Source organism: Ictidomys tridecemlineatus, unplaced genomic scaffold, assembly GCF_052094955.1.
Source record: "Ictidomys tridecemlineatus isolate mIctTri1 unplaced genomic scaffold, mIctTri1.hap1 Scaffold_385, whole genome shotgun sequence".
NCBI classification, from domain to species: Eukaryota; Metazoa; Chordata; class Mammalia; order Rodentia; family Sciuridae; genus Ictidomys; species Ictidomys tridecemlineatus.
The window spans coordinates 248,323-270,976 of NW_027522532.1; the positions used below are offsets into that span (position 1 = coordinate 248,323).

At 45.4% G+C, this 22,654-nt stretch overlaps 2 long non-coding RNA genes across 2 annotated transcripts; both read right to left on the reverse strand.

The window, feature by feature from the left end:
- Nucleotides 1-15,434: 15,434 nt before the first annotated feature.
- Nucleotides 15,435-19,307, reverse strand: LOC144373397 (uncharacterized). Its single transcript, XR_013433084.1, has 2 exons — nucleotides 19,269-19,307; nucleotides 15,435-16,029 (listed from the first exon to the last, which is right to left on the reverse strand). It is a non-coding gene; the product is annotated as an uncharacterized LOC144373397 (long non-coding RNA).
- Nucleotides 19,308-19,857: 550 nt separating this feature from the next.
- On the reverse strand, nucleotides 19,858-22,432 carry LOC144373398 (uncharacterized). Its single transcript, XR_013433085.1, has 2 exons — nucleotides 20,249-22,432; nucleotides 19,858-19,963 (listed from the first exon to the last, which is right to left on the reverse strand). It is a non-coding gene; the product is annotated as an uncharacterized LOC144373398 (long non-coding RNA).
- Nucleotides 22,433-22,654: the final 222 nt, after the last annotated feature.

Genomic DNA, 22,654 nt, shown 5'->3' on the forward strand with positions numbered 1-22,654 from the left:
GAGTCTCTGTTAAATTCAAATGTATAGACAGCATTGAAACAGATCCCCTTTGAAATTATGAGCAAGTCCTGACCAAGCTCCTACCAAGGAAGCTGAAATTCACACATTCTCTGGCTACATAACCAAGCTACATCTGTAAATACATTGTTGTAGGGACAAACACCTAAGATAAGGCACCAAAGATAGCAGGAAACAGTTTTATTTGGCTGCAGCCAGGTTCAGAGGGTACAGCCTTTGCTGTAATTAATAAATCCCCTGAACCCCGAGTTTAGAGAGTTTCAGAGTTTTATACCCAGCATGTAAGGGGAGGGGCTCAGAAGTTCACAGTCTGCAGAAGTTCACATAAAAGCAGCTTTTTCTTTCACTGTTCTGGGCAAGTTAACCCTTCAAGGACAACACCTGAGAAGGGGAGAGCTTCTTCTCCCCTTTCTTTCTTCGTCTTGCCAGTTGTTACCATGAATCCCATTTGTAACTTGTTTTAAAAATGTAGACATCTCTGTGAAGCCCAGCTCAAGGCCAGAGGCCTTGTTTGCACATTTCTTCAAAGTACTATACTGGATACGTTTGTGGAAAAACTAGTAAGGGGGTGTCCAGCACCTGGAGTGCTGGTATCTTCCCGGCCAGTGGCCAAGTAAACAGGGTGACATGAAAATAGGAAGTTTATCTACAATGGACTCTTTTTCAGGGACTCTTTTACTGACAATCCTAATAAGAAGTTAAAGGTTTAGGAGAGTAATGTAATGTAATGTAATGGTGAAGAGGGCTTTTCTGTGGAGAAAGGGGGTGTCACTTCAATATAACTCCTGTCTTTTATTCTATAAATTGTAACCAGTTTCTTTAGGGCCTGGAGAGAAACAATCCCAGTTTGATCAACAGACATAAAATTTGTATTTTCTTGCTTCCTTATTTCTTATGCATTGGGAAAGCTGAGTCTTGCCTGCAGGGTTGCTGGCCAGGCGGGTTATCTAGCTGACTGTCAGTAACAGCACCAACACCTAAAATTAAAGCAGAATCTGGCTGGGCCCTGTTGTCTATAATCCTAGTTACTCTAGAGGCTGAGACAGTGGGATCAGGAACTGCAATACTATTCTGGGCAACTTGGCAAGACCCTGGGTTGATATAAGAAAAGATGGGCTGGGTAGGTATAGCTCAGTGATGGAACATTTGCCTAGCATTCACAAGGCCCAGGTGGAATCCACAGTACTACTGAACAACAACAAATAGAGAAAACAGAATCTGGCTCACTTAGGGCATCAGTTTGAATTGAATTCTTTTCTGTCTTGGAGAAGGGAAGGCAATAATCATAATTTGCAAGTGCAAATGCACTTCCTTTCCCAAAAGTCTTCAGCTGGTATGTCACCAGCCACCCCCACGCTTGGGTAGAACTCAGGGCACCGCCCATGCTAGGCAAGCACTCTACCACTGAATTACAACCCCAGCCCTAGTTTTCACCAGCATCATGGTCCACTGAACTGTCCTTGAGTCTTGGGGTCTCAGCAGCTCCTCATTGTTGAACTCCTTGTGAGTCTCCTGTTTGTTCTGTACCATCAAGATGCACCAGGCTCCATGTCCATAATCTGCCACACCTATTTATCCTCCTGACCTCTAGGACTATGAACATGTACATTACTCTCCTAAACTTTTCAACTTCTTATTTAATGGGTTTGACTTTCCCCCTGAGTACATGGATTTCTGAAGACATTGCAGGCAGTTCTGAAAGGGTGAATAAACAAGAAACTAATCTGAAATCTAACTAAGGAAACCCTGGAAAGGAAGTTTCCAGAGCTATTTCTACCTCTACCCTGCTGACTTTGGCATCCCCCCTCCCCTCCAAAAAAGTGCCTTTATATTCTCCAAAGAATTAACCTAAGAGAGGAGATGGCTCTGGATTACTAAGAATCTTTTCTACCTAGTTTTGGGATATCCTGAATGTACCCTCTTCCTCTTCCCCAACATAGATGCAGCTTGAGTAGAGGGCAGGGATTATCATGCTTAAGCAATCTCCGGAGTTTTGACTTCCAAAGAGCTTTGAGCTTTTTGGTTTGTAGATATGGGTTAGTGGAGCTCTTCCAGACCTTCTGGAGGGTACCTTAATGTAATGATTTCTTCAGGCAGTTTTAACTTTAACAGATGGAAAAGTGACTCCGTTTGGAGGTGCAATAACCAACTCATTTCAGGGAGTGGTGGAAAGGGGTAAGTAATTATTAGTGTGGAGAGGATCATTTTGACATGAAGGCAGATACTAGTCTGCCTCCTCCCTGCCAGATTCCCTGCCTTCCCTCCCCAGCCTTGTCCTCTGTCATGAACACCCTGCCCCAGCCCTGGCCTTTGGCTCTCTATTCCAAGACCTGGCTCCTCGCTTGAGACTCTGGTGGCCTTTTATGCTGTGTGCATCCCTGGGTTTGGACTGCAGGCCCCTTGGTGGGGCTACTTCCATGCTCCACTTGACTTAACTGTACCACAGTACCCTAGTGCTGCCCCGCCTTCCTGATCCCGCCCTTCCCTGCTCTCCCCTGGCATGGGCCCTCCCCTAAATCCCAGGCCTGGGGTCCTTGCTGTAGTTCTGGCCCCCACACCACCAATCCCTGCCGCAGTCTGGCTGGGCACAAATCATGAGCCACTGAAGCAGGAACAAACTTTATTTTTGAACTGCAGGAAAAAACCTCACACACGCTCCTGGGGTTTTTCCACGGGGCTCCTGCAGGAACCCCCAGCCGGAAATAGCTCCCCGGGAAATCCCTCCTCCTGCACTTCACCAACCAATTGGAACGCCAGGGGAATCCCCGAGAGAACTCAAAATAGCTCAAGAAGTAGTAGCGGCAGAGGCAGATAATGCCTCCCCTGTCAATCAATACTGTTGGCAAAATGCCCAGGAGCCATACAGACTCGGCTGTGGCTCTCAGCAAATCCCCGTCCTCCAGCCTTTCTCTGTCTCTCTGTGCCATCCTTCAGCCTTCCTATAGTCCCTTTCCCTTCTGGGCCCCTTTCATGACCCATTTCCCAGGATGCTCACCCTGGACAGGGTACTGAACCTGGCCTCTTGGCCTTGCAGGCTCCCTTTGGGAAAATGTAGCCCTGCCCCTTGCCTGGGCCCTTTTACCTCCCTCAGCCTGGGCCCTGCTCCTGAACCCTGACACCAGACAGTGGACCTGGACCTTGAGCCTCCCTCCCCATGTGCCACCCCTCCCCAGCCCTGTGCATTTTCATGCACACCTGCCCTGACCCTGGCACTTGGCTCTTCATTCCTGGGCCTGGCTCCATGATTGAAGCTCTATCTGCCTTTCTCAAGAACCTATCTCTGTCCCTTGATTTCAGACCCCTTTTTCCAACCCCCTCCTGTGCCTACCCTCTGTTCCCCTTGTGCAGTGGTATCTTGGCACTGTCCGGAATCTCCCCGCCCCCTACTTCCTTCTAGCTGGGGGTCCTCCAATAAGTCCTGGCTCCCCACCAACCCCACTGCCAGACCTCTACACCCTGGGTATCCCCTCACATTGTCCTCCTTTGGCACTCCTTTGGTCAGGTTCCCTCTCTGAGGATCTACTCACCTGGGGCAGAGGAGTAGAATTAGCTGGCCTCTGCGCCCTGAATGCTCCCTATGGGACACACAGCCCTGCCCCTCTCCTGGGCCCCCTTTATTGCCTGAACATGACACCTGGCTGTGGACTTGGGACTTGCGCCAACCTTGCCCCTGAACATTCCCTTCTATTTTCTCCTCTGACCTCTTGCCTTGCATGCTGCCCCTACCCCAACCCAGCCTTCCCTAACCCTGACCCTGCATGCTACAGTCCTTGGCCTGGCCTCCCGCCTTAGTCCCTGACTGAATTCCTAGTGTCCCATGAGGTAGCATGGCATCACTTCCAGTTGGGTCTGACCTGGGGGACCCTTGCTTGTCCTTCCTAGTGCCCTCCCCTGTGTGCCCCTTGCGCCGCCCGCTGTCTCTCTGTCCTGGTGCAGCCCCTTACTCCCCTTCCCCTTGCACCTTCCCCTGGAGCATGGGGGTCTCCTTCTCCTTGGTTCTCTCATCCTTGACCTGTCAGATGGGCCCCTTGCCTGGGCTCCTGGTTTGGGTCCTGGCTCTTGCCTCTCTCCGCACCCATCAAGAGACATACACCGCTGTGTCCTCCCGTTGCCCTTTTCTTGACCCCCATCCCTTTTCAGACCCCCTTCACCCGGTCCCTGGCCCTGGATTCTCATCTGGGCCAGGGCGCCTTATGGGAAACAGAGCCCTGCTCTTCACCTGGGCCCCTTTCTCTCCCAGGGTCCATGGTCCTGCACCCAGAACCCTGATACCTGGCAGTGGCCCTGGGTCTGGAGTCTGCCTCCTCCCTGCCGGATCCCCTGCCTTTTTTTCAGGAGCCTTGTCCACTGTCCTTATCTCCCTGCCTCAGCCCTCACCCTTGGCTCTCCATTCCCAGACCTGGCTCCTTGCTTAAGACTCTGGTGACCCTTTATGCTGTGTGCATCCCTGGGTTTGGACTGCAGGCCCTTCTGTGGAGCCACTTCCCTGCTCCCCTTGTCATCCCTGTACCACAGTACCCTAGTGCCACCCACTTTCCCGACCCCGCCCTTCCCTGCTCTCCCCTGGCATGGGCCCTCCCCTAAGTCTCAGGCCTGGGGTCCTTGCTGGAGTCCTGGCCCCCAACCCACCGACCCCCATCCTCTGGCCCTTTGTGATGTGGCCTCCTTCAGCCCTCCTGTTGTCCCTTTCCCTGCTGGACCCTTTGATGATCCCTTTCCCAGGATGCTCACTCTGGCCAGGGTACTGCACCTGGCCTCTTGGCCCTGCGGGCTCCCTTCGGAAAAATGTAGCCCTGCCCCTTGCCTGGGCTCTTTGGACTCCTTCAGCCCAAGCCCTGCTACCAAACCCTGGTACCAGGCAGTGGACCTGGGCCTTGAGCCTCTCTCCCCCTGCACTACCCGCTCCCCTTCCTCCTCTCTCTCCCCTCCCCAGTCCTGTGTGTTTTCATGCATCTCTGCCCTGACCCTGGCCCTTGGCTCTCCATTCCTGGGCCTGGATCCTTGAGGCCCTGTCCACCCTTTTCGAGGACCCTATCCCTGTACCTTGATTTTAGACTTTCTTTTCCAGCCCCCTCCTGTGCCTACCCTCTGTTCCCCTTGTACTGTGGTATCCTGGCACTACCTGGAACCTCCCCTCCCTCTGCTTCTCCATAGTTAGGGCTAATCCAATGGGTCCTGGATTACCACCCCCCCAAACGCCAGGCATCCGATCACAGTGCCCTCCTTTTGCCCTTCTTTGGTCAGGGTCCCTCTCTGAGGATCTACTCACCTGGGGCAGAGACGTGGAATTGGCTGGCCTCTGAGCCCTGAATGCTCCCTATGGGACACACAGCCCTGCTCCTCGCCTGGGCCCCCTTCATTGCCTGAACCTTGACTCCTAGCAGTGGACTTGGGACTTGTGCCAGCCTTGCCCCTGAGCATTCCCTTCTATTTTCTCCTCTGACCTCTTGCCTTGCATGCTGCCCCTGCCCCAACCCAGTCCTCCCTAATCCTGATCCTGCATGCTGCAGTCCTGGACCTGGCTGCTAACCTGAGACCCTGACCTCATTTTTAGTGTGCCTTGAGGTGGCATGGTGTTGCTTCCAGTTGTGTCTGACCTGGGGACCCCTTGCTTGTCCTTCCTAGCGTGCTCCCCTGTGTGTCCCTTGGGCCACCTGCTATCTCTGTGTCCTGGTGCAGCCCCTTCCTCCCCTTTTCCTTGCACTTTTTCCTGGAGCACATGGGTCTCCTTCTCCTTGGTTCCCTAATCCTTGTTCTGTTGGATGGGTTCCTTGCTTGTGCTCCTTGCTTGGGTCCTGGCACTTGTCCTTCTCTGCACCCACTGAGACACCCTGCTGTGCCCTCCCATTGCCCTTTTCCTGGCCCCTGGCCCTTGCCAGACCCCTTTTCAAGGTCCCTGGCCCTAGATTCTCATCTGGGCCAGAGTGCCTTATGGGAAACAGAGCCCTGCCTCTCGCTTGGGCCCCTTGCTCTCCCAGGGCCCATGGTCCTGCACCCAGAACCCTGATACCTGGCAGTAGCCCTGGGCCTGGAGCCTGCCTCCTCCCTGCCAGATCCCCTGCCTTCCCTCCCCAGCCTTATCCACTTTCCTTAGCCCCATGCCCCAGCCCTGACCCTTGGCTCTCCATTCCCAGACTTGGCTCCTGGCTTGAGACTCTGGTGGCCCTCTTTGCTGTGCGTGTCCCTGGGTTTTGACTGCAGACCCCTTCCTGGTGCTGCTTCCCTGTTCCCCTTGGCTTCCCTGTACCACCGTACCCTAGTGCCACCCTGCCTTCCCAGCCCCGCCCTTCCCTGCTCTCCCCTGGCATGGCCTCTCTCCTAGGTCCCAGGCCTGGGCTTCTTCCTGGGGTCCTATCCCCACCCAAAAAAAACCCCATCCTCCGGCCCTTCATTCTGTGCCCTCCTTCAGCCCTCCTGTTATCTCTGTCCCTGCTGCCAGATCCCTTCCGCAGGATGCTCACTTGGGCCAGGAGACTGCACCTGGTCTCTTGGCCCTGCTGGCTCCCTTATAAAAAATGTAGCCCTGCCCCTTGCCTAAGCCCTTTGGCTTCCCTCAGCCCAGGACCCTGCTCCAGAACCCTGACACCAGGCAGTAGACCTGGGCCTTGAGCCTCCTTCCCCCTTGCAGTAAAACAAGCTTTAGATGCCAGAGACATTAATGAACAAGGGCAAATTGTGGCAGCTGCAGTAAAACAGGCTTTAGATGCCAGAGACATTAATGAACAAGGGCAAATTGTGGCAGCTGCAGTAAAACAGGTTTTGGATGCCAGAGACATTAATGAACAAGGGCAAATTGTGGCAGCTGCAGTAAAACAGGCTTTAGATGCCAGGCCAAGAACATGCTACAATTGTCAACAAACAGGACATTTTAAAAGGAATTGCCCCATAGGAGGAGGGTTTAACAAAACTAGGTATCAAACAAGTAGAATACCGGGTATTTGCCCACGATGCCGTAGAGGGAGACATTGGGCTAATGAATGCCGTTCTCAAACCACCATAGAGGGTACTCCATTATATTGGGCTAATGAATACCGTCCTCAAACCACCATAGAGGGTACTCCATTATCAAAAAACGAACAAGGACAAGGTGTTTATCCACAATATCGTGGACAAAGGCATCAGGCTCCGTTGCCAAAAAATGGACAGGGGGCCCCAATGCTCCGGGGCCCCAAACCACAAATATACGGAGCACTGGAGGAACCCAGCAACCCCAGCAACCCCATCAGGGTAGTGCCCAGCACATCAGATCCCTCATCAGACAAACCAGAGGGAGCGCAGGGTTGGACATCTGCGCCTCCACCAAATCAGTACTAACTCCAGAGATGGGAGTTCAAATCATTCCCACAGGGGTAAAAGGACCTCTTCCCAAAGGAACAGTAGGCTTATTATTGGGACGCAGCTCTTCTACTCTAAAAGGACTTTTGATAAGTCCTGGGGTAATTGATTCCAATTATGAAGGTGAAATAAAAATTATAGCCAGTTCTCCAAAGGGTATATCAGTAATTTCACCAGGAGATAGAATAGCACAGTTACTAATAATACCAAGCCTACATGATAAATTTTCCAGTCATGTTGTAGAAAGAGGTTCCAAGGGATTAGGCTCCACAGGTGTAGATTGGGCTATGCTTTCTTTAAATTTAGATTCTCGCCCCATGCTAAAACTAAATATTCAAGGACATGAATTTAATGGGCTACTGGATACAGGTGCAGATCTTAGCATCATCTCTCGTCAAGAATGGCCAAAACATTGGCCATTACAACAAGCCACTCAATCGCTTCGAGGCCTAGGAGTGGCGACTAATCCCGATAGAAGTGCAATGCTATTAGATTGGAAGGATCCTGAAGGATGTGAAGGAACTATACAGCCATATGTATTGGATCATCTTCCCGTAAATTTATGGGGACGAGATGTCTTAGATCAATTAGGTTTGACATTAACAAATAATATCAATCAAAATGCACCCACTATTATGGCTAGACAAGGTTTTAGGAAAGGAAAAAGATTAGAAAGACAAGAACAATGTATAGCAGCACCAATACAAATAGATCAAAGAACAGACAGACATGGGTTGGATTTTCACAAAGGGCCACTGAGACAATAAAAATTACATGGAAATCAGAAAGACCAGTATGGGTTCCTCAGTGGCCCTTGACTAAAGAAAAGACACAAGTAGCCCATGATCTGGTCAAACAACAATTAGCGGAAGGACATATACAACCTTCTGTATCTCCCCATAATACTCCCATTTTTGTCATCAAAAAGAAATCTGGTAAATGGAGATTACTGCAAGATTTAAGAGCCATTAACAATGAAATGGTCATTATGGGACCTGCTCAATCGGGGATTCCTCAATTGTCTGCTTTGCCAAAAACTTGGTATGTTTTAGTTATAGATATTAAAGATTGTTTTTTTTCAATTCCAATTCATCCTGAGGATAGTCCACGTTTTGCATTTACTATCCCTGCACTAAATCATGAAGGTCCTGATCAGAGATATGAATGGAAAGTACTCCCTCAAGGGATGGCTAACAGCCCAACTATGTGTCAAATTTATGTTAACAAAGTAATCCAGCCACTTAGAAATCAAAATCCTGAACTACAAATATTTCACTATATGGATGATGTGTTATTGGCACACAAAGCTAAAAACACATTGCTAGAATGTTATGCCACACTTACAAACTTATTAAAAAATTATAATCTAGAGATAGCAATAGATAAAGTGCAATTAAATTTTCCAATTAATTATTTAGGAGTTCTATTATCCTCAACCATGGTCCGTCCACCAAAAATTCAAATACGAGTAGATCAACTCAAATCACTTAATGACTTTCAAAAGTTATTAGGAGACATAAATTGGATAAGGCCTTATCTAGGTATTCCAACAGGAGAATTGGGACCTTTATTTGATATCCTAAAAGGTCCATCAGATCCAAATTCACCCCGAATGTTAACGCCTGAAGCAAGAAAGGCATTAAAAATCATTGAAACATATATGGAAAATATGCATTTGGATAGAATTGATATAAGTTTGCCTTTATTATTTATTGTACTACCAACAAAAAATATTCCTACAGGAGTATTTTGGCAAGAAGGTCCATTATTATGGATACATTTATCTTATTCTCCTAACACTATTCTTACTAGATATCCTGAGGCTGTAGGACAATTAATACTCAAAGGAATAAAAACAGCAAAGGCAGTGTTTGGAATTTCTCCCCATAAAATTATTACTCCATATACTATGAATCAAATTGATGAATTAGCTAATGAGTTAAATACTTGGGCAATAATAATGTGCAAATCTAATGTTTCATTTGATAACCACTTACCATCTAATCCTTTATTGTCTTTTTGGTCATTGCATCCTGTAATTTTTCCAAAAATGACAAGAAAAACACCTATCATGAATGCTCCAAATATATTCACTGATGGGTCAAATAATGGTACAGCAGCAATAGTTACACCTGATCAAACTTTTACATTTTTAGTACCCAAACAATCAGCTCAAAAGGTAGAGCTTAATGCAGTATTACAAACTTTTGTGATGTTTAAAGATTCTGTATTTAATTTATTTTCTGATAGCCAGTATATAGTTAATGCTATAGTATCCCTTGAAGATGCTGGTAGAATTTCCCCTTCTTCTACTGTTTTCTCTTTGTTTTCCACTATACAAAGTTTAATCTGGGACAGAAAAGATCCATTCTTTATAGGACATATCAGGGCACATACAGGATTGCCTGGAGCCCTTAGTTTGGGCAATGATTTAGCAGATAAAACTACACGTGACATACATATTTTCTCTATACTAGAAGAAGCTATAAATTTTCATGAAAGATTCCATGTCAATGCTAATACTTTACAAAAGCGTTTTAAAATAACTAAGGAACAAGCTAGACAAATAATAAAACAATGTCAAAATTGTGTGACCTTTTTACCACAAGTTAATCTTGGAGTCAATCCTAGAGGAGTGATGCCTAACCATATTTGGCAGATGGACGTCACACACTTGCCAGAATTTGGAAAATTAAAATATTTGCATGTTACAGTTGATACTTCTTCTGGATTTTTGATGGGCTCCCTTCATGCCGGTGAAAAAACTAAAGATGTTATAGCTCATTGCTTACAAAATTTTGCCACTGTGGGCATTCCAAAACAGTTAAAAACAGATAATGCCCCTGGTTATACGTCTACTTCTTTTAAACAATTTTGCTCATCATTTGGCATTACTCATATAACAGGAATCCCATACAATCCACAGGGTCAAGGCATAGTTGAAAGAGCTCATCAAACTATTAAAATGTACTTATTAAAGCAAAAAGATGGAATTGGGAAGGGGTATATATTCCCCAAAGATAAACTTAAAATAACCCTTTTTACTCTAAACTTTTTAAATTTGGATTCATTAGGACTTAGTGCTGCAGAAAGGCATATGTGTCCAAAAAATGTACATAAGCCTAAGGTACTTTGGAAAGATATTCTAACAGGACAATGGAAAGGTCCTGACCCAGTAATTGTCTGGAATCGGGGGTCTGTTTGTGTGTTTCCACAGGAAGAACAGCAGCCGATTTGGATTCCAGAGAGATTAACCAAGGTTCTGACCCAGAACAGCAGCCGATTTGGATTTCAGAGAGATTAACTAAAATCCTGACCCAGTGATTGTCTGGAGTCGGGGGTCTGTTTTTGTGTTTCCACAGGGAGAACAGCAGCTGATTTGGATTCCAGAGAGATTAACTAAAGTGATTTCTACAGACCAAAAAGAAGATGATTTAGCTCAAATCCATAATAGCTGATATCCAAAACTCCAATTTGGCTATCCTTACATCTGCGACAGAACCAGGATGCTTTTTTCAATATCTATTTTATTATTGCCCTTTCCCATATCATGAAGTTCTATTTTATTTTTTTGAGCTCATACAGACCTAGGTTAATGTTTTGCTGATCAGTTCTATTTTTTTTTGACTATAGAGTTTTTAAACATTGCAATAGAGATTTTACCTGTAAAAAGTTATAAGGCCTTTACTATTATGTTATGTGTTGTATGTATTATATTATGTGTGCACACTTGTGTTTTGTGTTATATGTTTGAATGTACGTATGTCCAATGTATGTATTTCCATATATCATATATGATGAGCGCTCATGAAAAGATGGATCCAAATATTTTTTTTTTATTCACGTGATTTAAATGGTTTAATTTAAATTGGGTAAATAACTGTTAAGAATTGTTTTAATATGTAAACAAAAAAGGAGGTTAACAGATCTGTTTGTTTACTCTCACCTTTCGTTTTCATTATATTTAATAATTCTCTTCACTATAATGTAAATTGTTAAGAAAATTGTTTTCTTTTAGTGCCTTCTGAAATGTTACCTAATTTTTTCTTTAGCCATTATTGCCAGAATTTCTATCTTCAGATGAAGATAATATAAATTGTTAAGAAAATTGTTTTCTTTTAAGAAAATTGTTTTCTTTTAGTGTCTTCTGGAATGTTACCTAATTTTTTCTTTAGCCATTATTGCCAGAATTTCTATCTTCATCCCAGTGCCGATGAAGATAATATAAATTATTAAGAAAATTGTTTTCTTTTAGTGTCTTCTGGAATGTTACCTAATTTTTTCTTTAGTCATTATTGCCAGAATTCCTATCTTCATCCCTGTGCCGGTGAAGACAAAGATAAAACTAATCTACAGTTTCTGCAATAGCCATCACTGAACTGCTTACAGGACTTGCACTGAACTGCTTACAGAACTATGTGTCACTTATATGCATTGTGAACTATCTGTTGGTGCAGCGACTTGTGGTAGTGTTGGGGTATTTTTGCTGATGATATCATCGGTGGTACAATTTTCCCAAAAGGAGCCGTCAATTGACTTGGTATATCTTCCTCCCTTCTGCTTGTCATGATCATTCAGCTAAAATTTGAGGGTCAACAGAGGTGAGGCAAAGAACCTCACCCCCCCCCCCCCGCTGAGACCTCTCCACAGGTGTGGCTGTATACTGGACCGGTAGTCAATGACGGGTAAGATCCAATTACAATGGTACCAACCTAAGACAGGAGGCTGACGCCCTGAGGTCAGCTCATCCGAAGACGGGTAAGGACCATATGTATTGGACAACCTAAGGCAGGCACGGTCCATAAGCCACATGCTTGTTGTTTAAACAGAGAGGGGGAGATGTTGAGAGCCACAGCCAAAGGGGCCCCAGCAAACTTCCAGCTGCCAGCAAGCTTCAGACTGCCCCAGCAACATCTAGCTGATTGGCTCCTCTGCGGTGATGTTCATTGGGCTGTTTCCCTGCCCTTCAGACTGCCAGCTGATGATTGGCTCACAGCTGCCCCAGCAACATCTAGCTGATTGGCTCCTCCACGGAGCTGCTCATTGGGTGACTTCTTTGGCTCTGCCCACGCAACCCAGCCAATCAGCCTCAAGAGGAGGAGGATTGTGGGAGGTTGAGAGGCTGGTGTGGGGGAGAGAGGCTTGTGGAAGCCGGTGGTGGCAGTTGGGCTCTGAGGGTTTTTCCCTGGAGCTGTTTTGTTTGGCGTTTGTAGTTCTAAAAATAAAGTTAGTTTCTTTTTGACAAGTGGCTCCTGATTTGTGCCAAGCCAGACTTCGGCATGCACCACCTACTCCCCTTTCTCCCCTCCCTCCCCTCTCCAGTCCTATGAGTTTTTATGCACCCTTGCCCTGGCCCTGACAATTGGCTCTCCATTCCTGGGTCTGGCTCCTTGCCCTTCTCAAGGACCCAATCCCTGTCCCTTGATTTCAGACCCCTTTTTCTAGCCCCCTCCTATGCCTTCCCTCTGTTCCTCTTATGCTGTGGTATCTTAACACTGCCAGGACCCTTTCCTCCCCCTGCTTCTCCCTAGCCAGAGCTCCTCAAATAGATCCTGGCTCCCCAATGACCCCTCCCCACCTCCGCACACAAGGTATCCCTTCACAGGGTTCTCCTTTGGTCCTGGTCTCTCTCTGAGGATCTAGTCACCTGTGGCAGAGGAGTGGAATTGGCTGGCCTCTGGGTCCTGAATTCTCCCTATGGGAAACACAGCCCTGCCCTTCACCTGGGCCCCCTTTGTCACTCGAAGCTTGACACCTGGCAGTGGACTTTGGGGTCCTGCGCCAACCTTGCCCTGAGCGTTCCCTCCCGTTTTCTCCCCTGACCTCTCTCTTTGCATGCTGCCCCTACCCCAACCCAGCCCTCCCTAATTCTGACCTCGCATGATATAGTCCTGGGCCTGGCCACTCACCTGAGCCCCTGACCAAATTCCTACTGACCCATGAGGTAGGGTGGCATAGCTCCTGGTCGAGTCTGACCTGGGGGCAACTTGCTTGGCCTTCCTAGCATGCTCCCATTTGTGCACCTTGGGCAGCCCTCTGTCTCCTGGTATTGGTGCAGCCCCTTCTTCCCCTTCCCCTTGTGCTTTCCCCTGGCACTTGGGTCTCCTTCTCCTTGGTTCCTTCAACCTTGGTCTGTTGGATGGGTCCCTTGCCTGGGCTCCTGGCTTGGGGCCTGGCTCTTGCCTTTCTCTTCACCCACCGTGACACCCGACATGCCCTTTTCCTTGCCCCTGTCCCTTGCCAGACCCCCTTGGCCAGGTGCCTGGCCCAGGATTCTCATCTGGGCAAAAGCCCCTTATGGGAAACAGAGCCTTGCTCCTTGCCTGGACCCCTGGCTCTCCCTGGGCCCTTGTTCCTACACTTAGAACCCTGACAACTGGCAGTGGCCCTGGGCCAGGAGCCTGCCTCCCCACTGCCAGATCCCCTGCCTTCCCTCCCAAGACTTGTGCACTGTCCTGAGCCCCTTTCCCTAGCCCTTGCCCTTGGTTTTCCATTCCTGGACCTGGCTCCTCACTTGAGACTCTGGTGGCCCTTTTTGCTGTGTGTGTCCCTGGGTTTGGACTGCAGGTCCCTTGCTGGGGCAGCGTCCCTGCTTCCCTTGGTTTGCCTGTACTACAGTAGCCTAGAGCTGGCCTGCCTTCCTGACCCTGCTATTCCCTGCTTTCCCCTGGCATGGGCCCTCCCCTAGGTCCCAGGCCTGGTCTCCTTGCTGAGGTCCTGACCCCCACCCCACCAACCCCATCCTTCGGCCCTTCATGCTGTGCCCTCCTTTAACCCTCCTGTCATCCCTGTACCTTCTGGGCCCCTGTTCCAGATCCCTTTCCCAGGATTCTCACCTAGGCCAGGGGACCAGACCTGGCCTCTTGGTGCTGCAGGTTTCGTTTGGGAAAATGTAACCTTGCCCCTTGCCTGGGCTCTTTGGCCTCCCTCAGCCAGGGCCTTGCTCCAGAACCCTGACACCAGGCAGTGGACCTGGGCCTTGAGCCACCCTCCCCCTGCACTACTGGCTTTCCTTTCTCCCCTCCCTCCCCTCTCCAGCCCTGTGCGTTTTCATGCACCCCTGCCCTGGCCCTAAAACTTGGCTTACCATTCCTGGGCCTGGCTCCTTGCTTGAGGCCCTGTCCGCCCTTCTCAAGGACCCTATCTCTGTCCCTTGATTTCAGATCCCTTTTTCTGGCCTCTCCCAGGCCTCCCCTCTGTTCCCCTTGTGCTGTGGGATCCTGGCACTGCCTGGATCCTCCCTTCCCCTTACTTCTCCCTAGCTGGGGCTCCTCCAATGGGGTCCTCATCAGGCTCTCAGGCTTGTGTGCATCAGTGTCAGCTGACTAAATGTCTGTTCGTTTGCTCCATCATTTATACTAAATTTGGGGGCTTCTGACCACCCTTTCAATCTCTATCAGCTGCCATCAGATTTCTCAGTGACATCATTTGCTCTGAGGTTAAATCATCTGGTCTGGTTGTCCTCACCCTGATTTTCTTGCTTTTTGCTCTCATCATGGTGAGGGAAACATGGGAGAGACTTCACTCTGAGCTTGTCAGGGTATGGAGAAGTGACTAGTTTGTGCCTGAAGGCCATACTACAGGGCTCTGTAGGTTGGCATGCCTAGTGAGACTGCAGGTTTCAAACTGGAGTTTTAAAATGGAGTTGTTTAGGCTAAGGCCTAAGGCCTTCCTTACACCCACCACTGTACAGAGCCCACCAGGGCAGGATTCTGTAACTGCCTGGAAATGTCTGACCTACAGCTGATGTCTTGGATTCCCTAGTTGTCATCTCAGAAGGGCCCAAGACAAAAGATTTTATTTGGTCTTCTTTCTTGGTTAATGTAACTGGAGATCATTTAAAGGAAACTTATGGATGCTGGTTCTCTCCAGAGTTCAAGAAGGTCACATTCAGTTTTGAAGAAACACCAGCAAGTGGCCACCCAACTACACACTCTGTTAACACCCTACTCTCATATCTTCAGAGATGCCCTTGGGTTCAGCCCACAGCTCTGACCTGGATAATTGTCTCCTTCTTGCCCCAGACCCACCTATACAGTTCCCCACTCTGAGTCACCCCCTCAAAATCAATAGACAAGCAGTGAATAAAAGAATGGGTTTAATCATCATGAAAAATTGAGTTTAGAAACTATGAGAATTCTCAGTCCAACTAAAAGAAGAGTTCCTTATCAAATTAATTACACAAAGATTTCTTTCCTATTGAAGAGCCTTTAATTCATTCAGGAGAGAAAGAACAAAATAAGAATGATCAGCACAGCCAAAACTTCAAGACTCCTAGGCATGCAGGGCACAGTCCCAGTGCATGAGTCCACAGGGACAGTATGAGGGTCCCCACTGGAGTCCTTCAGATTCCTTCCAGGGCATTGGCTGATGGGCATTGTACTGCAAGGCATCCTCCAGGCTGGGGTTCCTTTCTATTCTGGGTACCTCTGGGATGTAGGGCTTGGTTTTCAGCAGCTTCGAGGGATGAGCTGGGCTCCCAGAGGCAGCCTGAATGTGTGTCTGTCCAGTAGCCCAGGCACTGGCACTTCCTGGGAGGTTCAGGGCCCATTGAGCCACACTGATGGTAGGGCTTGCCTCTTCTTGAGGTGATTGGAGCTCTTGAGCAGATTCAGCCATTGGCTCCTGGATGCTCAGGTCTAGACCTTGTTTTTGGCCCCTCTCAACTCTCTGCTCCTGTGTAACAACATATTCTGTTAATACACTACTCTCAGATCCCCTGCTCTGTGTAAGCCCAGTGAGGCAGTTGGCTTACCAGAAAATTCACATTTCCTCAGCTCTGGAGGCACTGGCAGGAGTGGTGGCTCAGAGCAGGAAAGTTATCCATTGCCCAGGCCCACTCCTGTTCTGGGTTCAGGCCTGGTGGCATGTTGGTCTCTGGACATGCCCTCCTGGGAGTCAGGGATCCTGAGGTTGACAGACAGACTGCCATAGCTTCAGCATCCCTACCAGGCTAAGGTGTGTACCTGGTCTAGGAAAAGGAGCAAATGATTCAGTCTGGTATGGACAGAACCTTTTTATAGTGCTCTGTCTTATAGTTGACCTCAGAAGCCATATCCAATCACATGTGAAAAACATTCATTTGTATCACAAATTGAATGAAGAACCTGATAGGATTAAGGTGCAAATGGACTAATCCTGAAGGCATTGTTGAAATTCCTTGGTTTTGATTGAGTTAGATAATGAAAAGGTGGATGGGTGTGAGTGGCAAGATAGGTTGGCAGTTTCAAATCATTGTAAAAATTCTTTCCCTATTCCAGATAAACATAGACAAATTAGCTGGACATAGTGATGCACCCCTGTAGTCCTAGTGTCCTGGAACCTGAGGGAGGAGGATCTTGAGTTCAAAGTCAGCCTCAGTAAGGATGAAGTGCTAAGCAACTCAGTGAGACCGTCTCTAATAAAATAATAATAATAATAATAATAATAATAATAATAATAATAATACAGCTGAGGATGTAGATCCATTCTCAAGTGCCCCTGAGTTTAATTCCTGGTATCCAAAACACAAATAAACCAACCACATAAAGTAATGACTGTGTCCAATTCTGCATCCCATTTTATTTTTTCCGGTCATGCTGGTGATTGAATCTTAGGCTTTACCACTGAGCTTCTTCTTAGCCCTTTTTATTTTCTGTTTTGAGACAAGATCTGGCCATGTTGCCTAGTATGGCCTCAAACATGTGTTTTTCTTCCCTCAGTCTTTTCATTTACTGGGATTACCTGAATGGGTCACTGAACCCAGCTAATTCTCCCCATATGTGCAGGGATTGCCTGGTTTTAGAGACCAGACTCAGTGGTGCTGGATCATAGTCTTAAGACCATAAGCTAATTCATCCTGAAACTGGATGGAGAAGCTAAGTTTTAAAACATTCATGGCTAAGTAGGGAAATGAGTAAGAGTAGCAGGTTGTGTTGAGAAAAGGAGAGTCCTATGGCTATTTTGAATTGTAATTTTTCTTTTCTTTTTTTTATTGTAGATGGACACAATTTCTTTATTTTATTTCTTTATTTTTATGTAGTGGCGAGTATCAAACCCAGTGCCCCACACATGCTAGTGAGTGCTCTACCACTGAGACCCAACCCCAGCCTCTAGAATTGTAAATTTTCTAATCTATGCCTAGATTTTCTGCATTAAAGTGTATCTAAATTTCCTATGATTTTCCTGTCTAAAGGGCAAATCAATGGAGTTAATATCACATTATCCATAGTTTTTTTTTTCCAGAATCCTAAACTTTTCTAATGTAAATAGGAGTATTTTATCCTAAGTTGTTCCCCTTTATCTACTTTCCTTTTTTATGGCAATTCATTGCATTTCTATTTTATTTAAATGTGTATTTACCTAGCTCTGCTAGAGCACAGGTGTAATCTGAGTGACTCTGGAACCTGCAGCAGGAGGTTTTAAAGTTCAAGGCCAGTCTCAGTAATTTAGAGACATCTTTCTTTTTCTTTTTCTTTTTCTTTTTCTTTTTGTTGTTGTTGTTTGTTTGTTTGTTTTTCTTTTTTGTGCATGTGTTTGTGTTCATGGGTGTGTGCATTTTCTTCTGGTTTAGGAAACAATTCTTTTTCAGTAAGGATCATCTCAATGGGGCAGGGGGAGTTCAAGTATGGGTTAATCTGGCCATGAGCTTGGTAGTTGTGGCAGTACATCTAGGTTCTTTACTCATTGGATACATTAAATGTCCAAAAAACTCATATCTAAATCCTCAAGTTCAGCATTACTATTCCATATTTAAGGATGTCTGCCAAAATTGAGCACTTTTTTGGTCTATGGACCCTATGTTAGCCCTACTCTTTGGTCTAGACACACCAATCAACACTACCATTTTAACAGTGGAATGACACACATTTTTTGTTTGTTTCTTTTGGGTTTTTTGGTTACTAATGACTGAACCCAGGGGTAATTAATTAATTCTTAGTTAATCCCCTAGCCTTTTTAAATTTTATGTTTTAAGACAGGGTCTCACTAAGTTGCATAAACCCTCACAAAGTTGCTTAGGGTGGCCTTGAACTCTGGAATCTCCTGTCTCAGTCTCTAGAGCTGCTGGGATTACAGGCATGAACCACTATGCCAACCCACATTGGTGGGTTTCAGACACTTGGTGGCCCTTTGGATATGCATACCCTTGATGGCTTGGCAGTTTCTTTGTGTTTTAAAAGTGAACACAAAGATTTGAACCTCTTTATTTGTAAGATTTTGTGGAGTTTTGTGTATCAAGACAATAGTGAACCATTTTCACAGATCACCTTGGACAAGTTGTAGGAAGAGGAATGATTCATTCTATAGGTGATTATATTTTCACTTGATATACAAAGTTTCAGGAGACATATCTAATTTTATTAAGAATGAATTTTTAACATTTGTTGTTTGTTTATTTATTTTTTATTTTTTTATTTGTGATAGCATTGGGAAGTGAACCCAGGGCTTCATGCATGCCAGGGAAGAACCCTACCACTAATCTGCAATCAAAGCCCTTCTTTACAAGTTACTAAGATCTTTTTATGTACATTTCATCTGCAGCTTTTAACTCTGACATAGTAGCCTCTGATGTGCCTTAGCACACTCTACCTCTCCAATTTCCTGCAGTGGACATTTGTATTTCTGCTGTCCCCTATCACCACACATAATTGTCCCTATGCACCTGTGGGAGAATTTATCTAGGGCAGGTGCCCATAAACATAACTGTTTCCTCAAAAGAGTATTACCTGAACTTTCCTGAGCATTGCCAGATTGTTTTTTAGGGTGAACACAGCATTTACTTTCCAACAATAGTGTTGTGCAGTACTGCATCCACACATGCATTACTCCTCCATCTCTGTTCTCTCTTCATTCTGTCTACTGTTGAGCAAGAAAATCAAATATCTCTTGCCTATTAGTAGGTAAACAAAGAGACATGAGTAAGAGAAAAATCTTACATTTGTCTGAAAGGTATAATCCCTCAAATTGAACACTCAGTACTTATAGGACTCAGTGATCATGGCCCAGGTTTAAAGATCAACATGTTTCTGGGAAGCCTCTCTCCAGGACTACATGAATGTGACCAAGAGAATCTGTCAGGGCAAGTGACTTCATGGCTGCTTTGCAGCAGGGAACTCTCCTGAGGCTGAATTTGAGTTCTTCTTTGTCATGGGCATAGAGTTCCAGGGAGGCAGGTAGGAGGAACTAGGCATGTTTCTTAGTATCTGGGCTGTAGGCAACTGATGGAGTCAAGGGAAGGCCCAATATAGCAGCCCCTATGGCTTACGGAGCAGTTTCCTGTAGAAATGTAGGGGAGTAGCCATGGCCTAGAATCTTCTGAGCTCAGTGTCAAAAGCAACTGGGATCTCAGTGTCATCTCTGCAGAATCCATAGCCTGCTTCACACAGGAGTAAATGGTCCATAATTTTGGCCTCTAGATCAGGAGAAACAGTGTTAGGGCTGAGAAAAGTGGCAAAGGATTGAGTGGCTGCTAAACATTCAGATGCTTATATATGGCTCTCTTGCACAGTCTTAATGTAGAGTTCATTTTGTTGGGTAGTGATGGTACTCTTGGAGGAAAATTGCTTCAGAAGGCTGGGTCTGATGAACTTCAGTGGAAAAGCAATCGTCTTCATTTAACTATTCTGTATATCTAAGAAGAACAAATCAAAAAAGCAAAACAAAAAGAAAAGCAATCATCTTGAATGCCATTATAATAAATCAAAATGGTATCAGTTATTAATTAGATTAAGGTTAAAATATTTTACAAAGGGTTACTTATAATGAAATGCCAATCTCTCTGTTTCCTTTACATATGTGATATCCTATGTCACATAGCATTTCTTTAGGGCATGTACCTTCTTCTTCTACAAATGCTTAATTCACTATTCCAAATCAAAGCACAGGCTATGCTATAGTTGAGAATGAAATTTAGGACCTCTTGGGGAAGACTGTTTGAGAGAAGGTCCATCTTCAATTCTTCAGTCTTCATTGGAATTCTCAGCTTCCTGTTTTGTTTCTGTACAGATAAATTTCTACATTAAAAGGATTAAGGAGAAGAGAGAGGTGGTGGGAGGGAAGGAAAGGGAGGGAGGGCAAGCTATAGACTTAAATACCAAATAACTAAATACGGGGTTCAGATTCAAATTCTTGTCTCAACTTATAATAGATTCAAGTGACATTTAAATTTTCTAAGTCACAGTGGTGGTGGTTGATTAACCTGTGAATGAGAACAAAATTGTTGATTTCAAAAAGTAGATTTTAGATATTAAGAAATCATATAGGTCAGTCAGGCACAGTTTTCTCATACACCTGTAATCCTAGCTACTAGAGAAGCTGAGGCAGAAAGAGTGAAAATTTGAGGCCTGGCTGAGTAACTGTCTCAGAATGATAAAAAAGGCTGGGGATGTATCTCTGTTCTAAAGTGATCCAGCTTCAATGCTCAGTACTGAAGAAGGTAAAAGGAAATGAAAATAAAGTGACAGTTCCTGAAACATAATACAACTAATAACTCTTTTAAAGTTATATTTATTCTTACATGATTGGTACTATTATGCTAAAAACATAACACCAATCAAGGACAAATGCATAAATGAGGCCATTTAAACATCTCCCTAATGTAAGGGGATTTTTCACATTCTTGTACCAGATCCACTTTGTATTTATTTTCTTTTTGAGACAGGGTCTTACTAAATTTCTCAGGTTGTCCTAGAACTTGAAATCCTTCTACCACAATCTCCTGAGTAGATGGGATTACATGCATGACTCACTGTTGCCTGGCTATCAGATTCACTTTAAAATTGTCAGAAGTACATATATTTAGCATCTTACAGGACCACAGTCTACTGTGTTTAATGATCCTTTTACTTTCAATGTCATAAACTCTGCATTAGTACTAACTTAAGCATATACAGAGTGCTTACCTTTTGCCACATGTTGTGAAAATAGCTATAAGTATGGCATGTTCCCTCTCAAATGTGGAATTTAAAATAAAATACTTTAACATAGAATAGGGATTATTAGGGACTGGGAAGGGGTGAAGAGAAGATGGAAGAAGAGTGGATGGATGTGATAACATGAATCCCTTCCCAATATGTACAGTTTAATATGTGCCAATAAATAAATCAATTTTAAAAGCACTACATATGCAAAAATGAATAAAATTCATTTTTTTCTCTCCTGTAGGAGCAGGCACAGAATTCTGCAACTCTAAAGCTCCATCTGGAAAGAGAACAGGGTTGGGGGGAAATTCCCCAACTTGGAAAGCCTTGAAGAGACCAGAACCCAATCTAGTTTACTAGGGCTGCTGAGCAGAATTCTTAAAGGCACAGAAATGACTTCCACATAGATAGGATTGGAGATTCTGTCTAAGCACCTGTCTGGTCTTGGCAGCCCCATGCTGCTGCAGATGAGGTCCTTGTCCCAGTAGATTAGTAGATGCAAAAGAACAGAAAGAAAGAAGAACCTGTTGGAGGCCATATGTGTCCCCTAGGGGCATTCCCACAGCCTGCTCCTGCTTTCTTGGTCTCTGAAACTCATTTCTGTTTCTGATCCACTGTCCTATGCTGTCATCCCCGCACAGGAGCCCTGCAGATTCACACCTTCCTCAGTTGGGTTGGAAAGGCACAGGGTGGAGTGGTGCCCAGACCTTGAGCCTGGAATATGCTTTGTCACAGGGACACTTTCCTTTCTGTGCCTTTCCTTTTCTAGACATTTAAGAAGTTTTGCAAATTAAATCAACCTTATTTGGTTTATGATAACATAATGATATTTGTCTTCATTGGTTTTAGGGATTGTGAGAGAATATTTCTCAATGAAATTTTATCCCTGCTTCAAATAAACAAAAAAATAAGTAGTCATTTCATGAATTTATTCAGTTAGTTGTTAAGTAGGAGAGCAAAACAGTGAATGGGAAAACATAAGCCCCTTTTTTGTCCATTTGCCTTTTGGTTAAGCCCTGACTTTTGCCTTCCCATTCTCAACTTATCTGTTACCAGCACTAGCTTCTGCCTTGGGCCCTGGCTTCAATCCTATCCCTATCTTTCAGAATACCTTAAGTGAGTTCATGCCACACCTGTCATTGCAAGTACATAATTTGTTAAGGAATATTGATATTTCCCCATTTATGTTGTTTTATTTTGAGTGAGAAAACTAGAGGGCCATTATGAAAGGTAGAGGCTGGAATATGACAAAAGAGCCCCTCTCAAGAATGAAGAAATTTATTTCCATGCTGAGGATACAAGGTGGCTGCATCCCTGTTCTACATATGCCATGTCCTGTCACCTGCCATTTGCCACAGTGGAGCTCTGGACTGTTCTGATGCTGAATTCCCTTAACTGTCCAC